This window comes from Aythya fuligula, chromosome 7 (assembly GCF_009819795.1).
Source record: "Aythya fuligula isolate bAytFul2 chromosome 7, bAytFul2.pri, whole genome shotgun sequence".
Lineage (NCBI taxonomy): Eukaryota > Metazoa > Chordata > Aves > Anseriformes > Anatidae > Aythya > Aythya fuligula.
The window spans coordinates 3158507-3168571 of record NC_045565.1 but is presented as its reverse complement, the minus strand read 5'-3'; positions in this window follow the sequence as shown (position 1 = coordinate 3168571).

Here is a 10065-nt window from a genome sequence, read left to right as displayed (position 1 = left end):
ACAATTACTGAAAATATTTCACCTAAAAGGAGCTGACAAGTCCATAAGAACATACAGTGATGGCTTTAAGGGAAGGCTTCTTGCAGAAATTCAGGTTTTTGCCATTTGCAGTGCTACTGTGGAAAAAGGAAACGGAATACATTTTTTTCTGTATAACTTAGCCCCTACTGCCACCTGCAGTTCCCATAAAACACACTCGCCAAGTGTTTCCATTTCTAAGCAGAAGCTGCTGTGCACCCCAGGGTATATAACCACGGTGCCATCTGAAACCAGCCATCGGTACCAATCCCCCTTTTCCCAATGAATATAGGGCTGCTTTCTGCTTCTTGTACAGAGTGTGCCGCGTCCTGCCCAACACCCACCTCCCGCTCCCAAAACTCACAATTAGTTCACCAAAGTCAGCAGGATTCAGCCTGCTGGGTTACAGTGGCGGCCTTGCAGCATTTGTTGTCCCTTTTTGTGTGGGAATTGTGGGCACTTTACCATACAAATGGTGGTGGCAACAGTGCCTGTCTGTTTCCAGGTGTTTTTTTTTTCTGCCTTCACCAGACTGGGGTGAATTTTGGCAGGGCCATCACCTCTCCTGCTGCACACAGCACAATGCCACCCCAGGACTTCCTATAGCAAATGCATACAGAAATAAACACCAAAATAAACTACTGCACTTGAAAGTGATCCAGTCATGGCTTCAAGCCAACCAATTTGCTAGCTAAACATTACCTACGCTACCATTTGTGTTTGTATTTCCAACGCACCTGGAGAAGGGCCCATCAGCGGGCAGCACGCCGGTGGCCACATGCCCAGGGGGAAAGGGACTGGGCCCAGCACTTGTGGATAAAACCCCTGGGGCCGGTTAAAATAGCTTTGCACAGGGAGAAACACACAAAAGACTTGCTGCAAGCCCCCTTCCCCCGGGCTCAGCCTCTCTCCTCGGCTGCCGGCTCCCACAGAGCCGCCGCCAGAGGCGCTGAGGGGCTCTGGGAGCCGCGGGGGATGAGGGGGGCCGGAGGGATGAGGGGAGAACCCGGCAGAACATTCCAGGGCCTTCCAGAACGTTCCTGAGCCTCCTGGAAGGGGCTGAGCCTGCCTGCCTGGTCTCCCTCTGCACAGAAAAATGGGGAAATAAGCACAATTGAACAAAAATTGTCTCGAAGTTGAGTTGATTAAACGTATTCTTGAAGCAGAAACCATGGCTTCACAAACCTGCTCTTGCATAAACACCCATTTTATGGCAATTTGCTTGGTGTTCTCAAGTAATTCTTTTTCTATCTTTTACTTAGCCCTTTTTTTTCAAGTCAGTAAGTGGCATCACTGAGGCTTCTTAAAGATTTTCATGTATTTTATTGTACTTTTCCCCACTGTTCTAGCACTAACCTTGTGCTCACTCCACCACTAAGCTGACACCAGAAACCTGAATCCCAAAGGCACCGCTCATGTCCAGAAGACGTCCAGCAGAAAGCACTGACCCCAGCTGCCAAGGGGATTTATTAATAACAACCCCAAATAACTGCAGCTGGCCCATCTAGGGGTATGCTTTTGTCTGTGGAGTTTTTAACCCAGAGAAAAGCCCTCCAAACCAAAACCATCTAAATGTCTTACCACATGTACACAAATACATGCCTTAAAATAAACAGGACACCTCAATACTGCTAATATCTGTAGCTAATAACCCATCTAAATGACAGCAAACATCTCAGTGTGATGGCACAACAGCCATGGCTCACCATTGGGCTGTGGGCCTGCCAGAGATGGGGCTCTCATCCAAATTACTGACAAAGCAGCAGAAATCACAAGGCTTTTTTCCAAGCCACCCATGTTCCCTCACGACTGTCCCAAGGCTTGGAGCCACCTTTCTGCTTTCTCCCTGTCCAGTCCTGCTGTGCTGGGCCTGCTCGATGAGATCAGAGGTGGGCGACAGCAGCTGGGGTAGTTTGAAGGTCAGAAGGACTTTTACATCCCTTTTCATTTCTCAAGATCAAAGTTTCGGTGATAGATTTCTTAAGTCGGAGGGATTCATTTTGTTTTCCTTTGCAGTTTCATTAAAAGTCTATGCATTTTAATGCTCTTCAGTAAAGCCTACAAATTATAGAGCCATATTTATTATTACCAGAAGAAAACCCAGCTTTCTGCCGTTCTTCCTCCAAACTCATTCAAATTACCTTAAGTTTTTCTGTAATGAAACACAGAGACACTAGCACCACTTGGCATTAGCCTCCTGCAGCATAAATACATTAGCTAATGGGTCTGTTTGCAAGCTGCAACGGTCAATTAAATACACAGAAAAATCATCTGAGTGACAGTGCTGCATCCCATCTTAATCCCACCAAGGCATAGGCAAACAAGCTCATCATAGTTTGCTTCTAGCCCTGCCATCCTTTCAAAGCCAGAAAAGCCAGGTGGATTTTTCCCCATCCCCTCTGAACTGAAGAGCTAACATTGTTTAGGGCACAAGTGGATTGATTAACTTTCAAGAGCACTTATATAAACACCAGACACTTAGTCAATGTTTTTTTGCTCTTTTAGCCTTCTTGTCAGAGAGAAGTATAAAACTGCCTAAAAGGCACAGTATAAATTTACTTTCAATCTCTTTTCATAGTCTTTTCATGAGCAAAAAGTCACGAAATAAAAATAAATAAACTTTTAACACCATTTCCAGACCTCTGTGTCTAGCACAGCAACAAGCACAGGGCTGCAACATACTGGTTCAGCTGCCCCGTAGGCAGAGGGGCACATTAGCAGGTGCCATAAATCCCCCGTGCTTTGTGCCCAGCACAACCCCATGGGCACCAGCACAGCTAATGTGGGTGTCACAGGCAACCACCCACAAATGCAAATAAATAGCTGTCTTACCCACACAGACCAAGCTGGCAGCCACTGTCTGGAGATCAGGGTCACTCACCAACCTCAGGACAAACCTGTCCAGGAACACACCACAGGGAAACCTGAATAGACAGCTGTCCCCAGGACTGATAATTTTTCTGGTTTGTTTGTTTATTTCTCACAATAACATGAAGATACCAGATGAGCTTTAATCATTCTCTTTCCCATTTTGTGTCACTGCCCTGAGCAGCACTCATTCAGGAACGGCATGAGGGTACGGCCCCTGTCCCAACACTTTAGTCTCCAAGCCACTACAACATTAATCTTTTTTTTTTATTATTATTTTTTTTTTTTTTTCCAGCAACTACTTGTCCCCAGGAATAAGTTATTTAAACAAAAATAATTTCTCTAGCAACTGATAGGTAAACAAACATAAACCCAGCACGGCCAGTGAGCAAGAGCAAAACCTGCTCTACCCAATGGCCAGCCCTGGACTATCTCTAATATGGTAGAAGAGATCTTTTCCTACCCAAAGCGGAGGCCGTAGCAGGCTACACACTCACAGCTTCTCAATGCTGTGCTCAACAGCCCAGGCAATTGTTTTGAGCTGCCTTTCAATGCAAGACAGGAAAATTAAAGCAAGCTCATTTCACACACTGCTCTGCTGGCTCCAGAAATCCCAGGACAGTTATAAATCTGTGCAGTTTTACTACATCCGATATATCCTACCAGCACTGGATGTCTGCACAACAATAAATTTCAATTAGAGGAGGAACTTCTCTCCCTTTCTAGGATATTCTTGCATGCATGAAGATAGAAAGAGAAAACAAACTAGACTTAAAATAAAAGAGTATTATTTAAAGTTACTCAGAAATATTTACTGACCTTTATTGGAATTTATTATTAATGATGAGGCTAATTTTCATTGATGATTAGGGAGGAATAGGCGTGATTTTTTACTTGAATGGCTGGTATTATTGTACATTTCCAACTGTTGCCTGATTTTATTGCAGATTTCCAATTGCATAGTTGTATCATTGTATGCAAAGAAAAGAAACACTGAACATGAATAAACTCCAGAATATTTATATGGGTACTTACGACACACACAAAACATCTTGTAATAAGCAAACACCACAGTGCCACGAACGCTCAGGATGTACAAGAATGAACTCAAAAAGTTTACCAAAAATAACGTTCCCTACAAGTCTTACACAGACAACGATGAGCAAATTTATTAGGATGGAAATGATGAGCAGATGTGTACATTGTCACTGCAGATACAGATATTTAAGCACAGAAGACTTATTTCTCCAATATGCAAGACACCTGGTCACTCCAAATTAGCTACTTTAAGGCTGCTTTCTATCTCAGTAACATTAACCTAAATTCAGAATTTGCTGAAGTTCTGCAAAATCAAAATCGTACACTGCTACAATAAAACCTACGAAAAAGCTAAGTATTGCTGCTTGTGAGACAACTATGGCTCTTGGGGATGAGATGCCCACTGAAAATTCACATGTGCTCTTATTTGCCTTCGCAGGGCTCTCCAGCCATCCCATCCCAACCATGCTGGTCCCATCTCAGCCACAGGGAGGACAAGGGGGGAACGACTGCTTTCCCACCAGCTACTGGGGGCACTGACATAGGTGGCTGCTTCACAGTATTCCTAGATTAAGCCAGTGCAACCCCTGTCACCACACTAATCCCTGTTTTCCCTGGTGCCTTTTTGTTGATTGTTCAAATTAAATAGTCTTAATAAAAATTAGATCAGAGATTAAAAGTTTATTCCACACCTAGAGTACTGCATAGCTTTCCTAACAAAAGTATTACTCGTAATGAGATGAGGCATCTCCATCAGGACAGGCACTAAAATGGAAAGGACTACCACAGAGATTTGTGCATTAGGAAACTAGCAGGTGCTAATCAAAAGGGTAATAACTAGCAGCCAAAACAAAGCTGAAACACCAAAGATTTAATTCATGCCATGTTTTCTATGCCGTGCAGGATTTCGGAGAATACCTGCTTATGCTAACCTGGGATATGCACCCTACCACCAGATAACAGGTGTTAAGGTTGAAGAAAAGGATGGGTGGTAACTAAGATTTAATCACCATCTCCTTACCCTTCCACTCAGTACTGCACATCCAAGTTGACCTTCTCTTCAACGAGAGATTAAGTTTATGCCTGCACTGACCCTCTGAATTTTACAGCAGCTGCCATGAGGCACCGAGCCATTGTCTCAGATTTAAGCACTGCTACTTACAGGCAACAGCCCAGGGAGAGAGCTTTGAATGCAGATGGAAAGATGTTTTGGTGTCCTTTTTTCTCCTGAGCACTACCAATAAGAGCTTCTTCTCCTTCGTGCAAAAGCAGCTTTATTCTAGTTCAGAAACAGAAATTTTCCAGCAGACTACCCACTTATCGCCACAAGAAATCAGAATTGAAAGTGATAAAGCCCTGGGCAGAGATTTTTTTCTTCTTGTCAGTTTTCCTTCTCAATCTCAGTAGGCATAAGAAAGCACACAATCATTAGCTGATCAGTTAATTCAATATTTCACTACAACTTTTCCAAAGTAGAATTCTGGTCTAATAACACAGCCAAGTGTTTTACTCCATACCTAGAAATTAACGAGTGCAAGGTAGTCATATGGGACACAGTTTTTTAAAAATCGCATGTATCTATCACAAAGTACACTATAAACCCACTACGAGTGTAATTATTAAATAATTAGCTGTTTGTAAATCCAGCAGTTTAATCATGTTCAATTAACCACATTACAATTGGAACACTTGATAGTTAAATGTATTGTTAAACTGAAGAACACCTGGAACACGTCATTAGTTCCACTACCAATAAATTAACTTTAACTAAAACCTGTCACTAATAATTATTTTCCTTCCTTCCTTGTGTTCCACCAGGATTAAAATAATAAATAGACAGTTCAGATCAGCAGTTTGTTAAGACACGATCACAGGAGCCTGTCTGCTGCCAGTTTCACTTTTCTGTGATATATTCATCAGCAGAGATGACCATCTCCTGCCTAACTTACTGTTTCTCCTTGCTTTTCATTTTCATTTCCAAAAACTAATTTTTATCTGCATTTATTTATTATTATTATTTGTTCTGTGTTTGTGTGTGTGTGTGTGTGTGTACATGTAAGAACTACCAGGTCAAATGTAAAAGGTTACCTCTGGGTGAGGAGCAGGGCGAGGTGATCACGTCCCTCAATATATATACGTGTAAGCAGCTGACTGACTATTCTGCAAATCGAGATGCAGGTTGCAAGATTTCTTTCAAGCTGGCCCTGCACAAACTTACACCCTGACAGTCCCTGAGGCAGTGCAGTACAGGGCATGCACGCAGTGTTTCCATTTGGACACTCCAAGGGCTCTGATAGCCTGCATAAATTGGAGAAAAAGAAAAGAAAAAGAAAAAAAAAAAAGCAGCTGAAGTAAATTCCTCTAGAGCTAAATACCAAGAAATTGCTCTGCAAAAGCACAATCCCCAGGAAAGCGCAGGAACTCCCCATGACAGCATGAAACAGCAATGATTAAAAGGCGCCTGGTCTGGCCAGCCCGGCGGGCAGCTGAGCCCAGCCACCTGCAGCTCCCACATTAGCAAGCAGGCCCATTGCAAGGGTAACAGGAGCTGGAGCCGCTTCCCAGCTCTAACCTCAACCATCTGGGTCACTGTGCCCAGCGGAGAACTGGTCGTGAAAGTTGAAAACACCTCCAACCCCATTAAAGCAGCTCAGGAATTGAGTTGCCATCCATTAAACACAGAGGTTGGGTGATGTTTCCTAAGACACAGCCAGGCACAAGCTCCTGTGAGTCAGAGCGGTTGCTGTAACCCCCTACAGAGGCTACAGCAGCTGCTTTACCAGCGGCTCTTAGTGCAAGTGGAACTGGGCACATGTTTGGAGAGTTTCTTCACACCAGCACTTCAAGCCTTTTGCTTACCAATTTAAAAAGACAGACATGTAAAAGCGAGAGGCCTTTGAAAAGCATCCATTCACAGAAATAACTGGAATATTTTCAAAAGAAGAGAAACCTGACAATACAACATATACAACGTTAAATTGCAGGGTGTATCTTTAGGTCAAACACTCCTATTCACTGCCATTATTCCCAGTCACTGATACCTCCATTGCAACTGAGGCAGCAAATCTCAAATAATGAAAGGAAACAAATGTAACGCGATGACAGACCGCTGAACTGAATGTCATCTCATAGCCTTGCCATCAAGCACTCAGTGGGCCTTCAAAAAGGGTTGGACATTTGTATGAACAACAGCATACACTACTGTAAAGATTAAATTAGGGACTTGAAACAGATGAAAGGCCTCCAGAGCTGCAGCAGACACCCTGGTGGAAGGAGCAGGATGTAACCTCGCTGCTGCTGGGTCTCGTGGCAGCAGCATTCAGAGCCAACTGCCACTGACTACTAACACCAACTATTTATAAACCTGCCCAACCACGAGATAGAAGATGGTGAAAAGAAACAGCAATTTCTTTCAACCTGGACACATACGGAGCAACTTCATTTGGTGTACACAGACTCTACTTTGCTTTGGTCTGCTGGCAATATACTGCAGTCTCTGTCTTTTCCTTCTGATGTAGATACAGATGAAAATTCCATGAGGCATTTGATCACTGTGGACTGTATACTTAAAGAAAAAAGAAAAAAGCAAAGAAAAGTAGAAAATGATGTGAGACAACCTGTGACAACCAAGGAATGAGGTACTGCTGATGCAGAATTTCAGAGTTAAAAAGCATGTAATCACCAGTTTTTACCTGGAGTCATTCATCACAAGGACATTTAAATATAGCCAGCATGATGTTGACAATGCTGCTATCTGGCAGCCCAACCAGTACAGAAAAGGACAGCCCAAGTGACTGAAGTTATTGCCAACCAATGTACTTAGTCTTACCTGTCATTAGCATGACTAGGTTGCTGTTACGTGGGAAGATGTCACTGAAGCAGTGTTTCCCAGACTTTTTTTTAGGAGAAAAGCTACAAAACAAAACTAAACAGCCTCACATCCATTTGGACTGCTGGAGCCCAAACTGTCAAAAACAGTCCAGGCAAAGTTGTACTCTACTTTTAAAAGCTACTGAAATTGCTCCAACATTTGTTTTCTGATTTATTCATCCTATTAGCAGCTTGTTTTCTAAACCAGGAGACTACATAGAGGAACAGGACCACGCCTAGTATAGAAAGTATTGAAAATATTTCACAGCAAGTTAAAATGGGCCTGACATAATTCAGAATCACAGTACAAGCGTGCTGGAGTTAGAAGCATAATTTAATTTCTAGTCACCATCGACTTCTCAGACATATTTCCATTTCCCTCACAAACATCTCCAGCTACTGTCACCTACCACCCTTCTCAGGTGGGCACAAGCAGGAGTCCCACTACATAATACAGCCTGCACATTCCTTCACCAACTTGGAAGTCTCGGTAGAAAGAAATGCTGCTACTACAAGAAAATACCGGATTTTATATATAGTTTGCCTATAGCTGTACATCTGTCCACTATTTTCAGAAATTTAATGGAAGGATTGCATCTATCAAAAATCAACTCTAAGAAATTTTACATCTCCTGTAGTAAGTGATGCAAAGATGACCTTCACAATGAACTGCTGCTAACTCACTGCATGGAAAAAGAATAGATATCTTGCATGCTGTAATACACGATACAATTATTTGCCTCAAGCAAACTGAAATTGAATGGCAGAACCAGCTGGTTACAGATGGTAGTGTGAAAAGTTCACCTCCTCCTTTCTCTGCTGCTTAGCTGCAAGAGTATTAGTCAACAAAGCAAAGGATTATTTGTACTTCACTGTTCAGATTAAAAAGGATAAATTCTAAAAATGAATCTATAGCCTTTACTTCAAGCAATAACATCCAGTGCTCCAGCAAAGGAGGAAATAGCTTTGATGAAACATCAAATGAGATAATGAAAAAGATCCCTGAGATGAGCTTAACATGAATACTGTGCCAAGTTTTCTTTTCTGAAAAAGGAACCCAACCCCTACCTTTATACCTGACCTGATTTAAAAAATGATGGGGGAAGGGGAGGAGGATGTTTAGATGAATTGCTGGCTGATGAGAAAGTAAAACAGAGGATATTTGCCTGCTAGGGAAATGATGTTTCACAGCGAGCCGGTCATCAGGATAGCCACGGAATGAAAAAGGTGAAAAAAGATGGTATGAACTAGAAGAAAAACGGGAAAATATTTTTCAATACATACAATTGATATTCTTTTTGTAACTAATTCTGATTGCTCTCACTCACCAGCACCATGTTTGTTTTAATTAAATTCTAGAATAGAATAGTTAGCTGGAAGAGTCCTTGGAAGATCATCGAGTCCCACTGTCTGACCACTTCAGGGCTAACCAAACTTGACCAAGAATTAAAGGACAAAGATTGCACAATGACAGTGAAATGGCATTAAAATGTAGGTGGAATAAATGAATATCGTTTTTAAGGCTTTCGGCTGAAACACAGTAAGAGCAGGAAGATGCTGAAGGGAAAAAACAAAAAAGACTTCAAATCAGTTTAGAGACAAACAGAAAGAAAGGCAATTTCACAACTAAGTACTAAAACGCTGAAGACATTGTTCCAACACAGAAACAGATGAGCAGTGCAGATGCAACATTATACTCAAATTTCTACACACAAATAAAGCACAGGAGAAGAGCTAAAAGTGATACTTAAAGATGGGGATTGTGAACTAATGTGTATAATTAAGCCACTTAAATTAACTCAGCTCCGTGTTCTTTTTACAGAGAAATGGAAAGCAATGGATAATAGTCCCACGCTGCGTATAGAATTTAGTAGGACATTCCGACCAAAAATGCTTTGTCTTCATTAAAACTAACGGGGAAAAGTTGTTCTAAATGAAGAATTTCTAACTTTACAAGTCCAGAAATTTTAAGGGACAATACCTATTAAAAAAAGTGCTGCCATTTTGATTTGCTGTGGCATATACAGTAACGAAAAGTAAGGGAGCGGTTGGTTTCCTGACATTAGCACCCTGTGAAGTCTAATACACTAATCACATTAATCCAACTGAAAATCCATTTAATAAAGCTATAAATTCTCTATTTATAAACATATGACTGGAAAAACACTCCCCATCCTCCCCCAATAGCACCTTTTCATCCAACAATAGCAAAATATAGAAAGGATATATAAAATAAAGTTAAAAATGCAAACCACATGTTAAACTCAACTT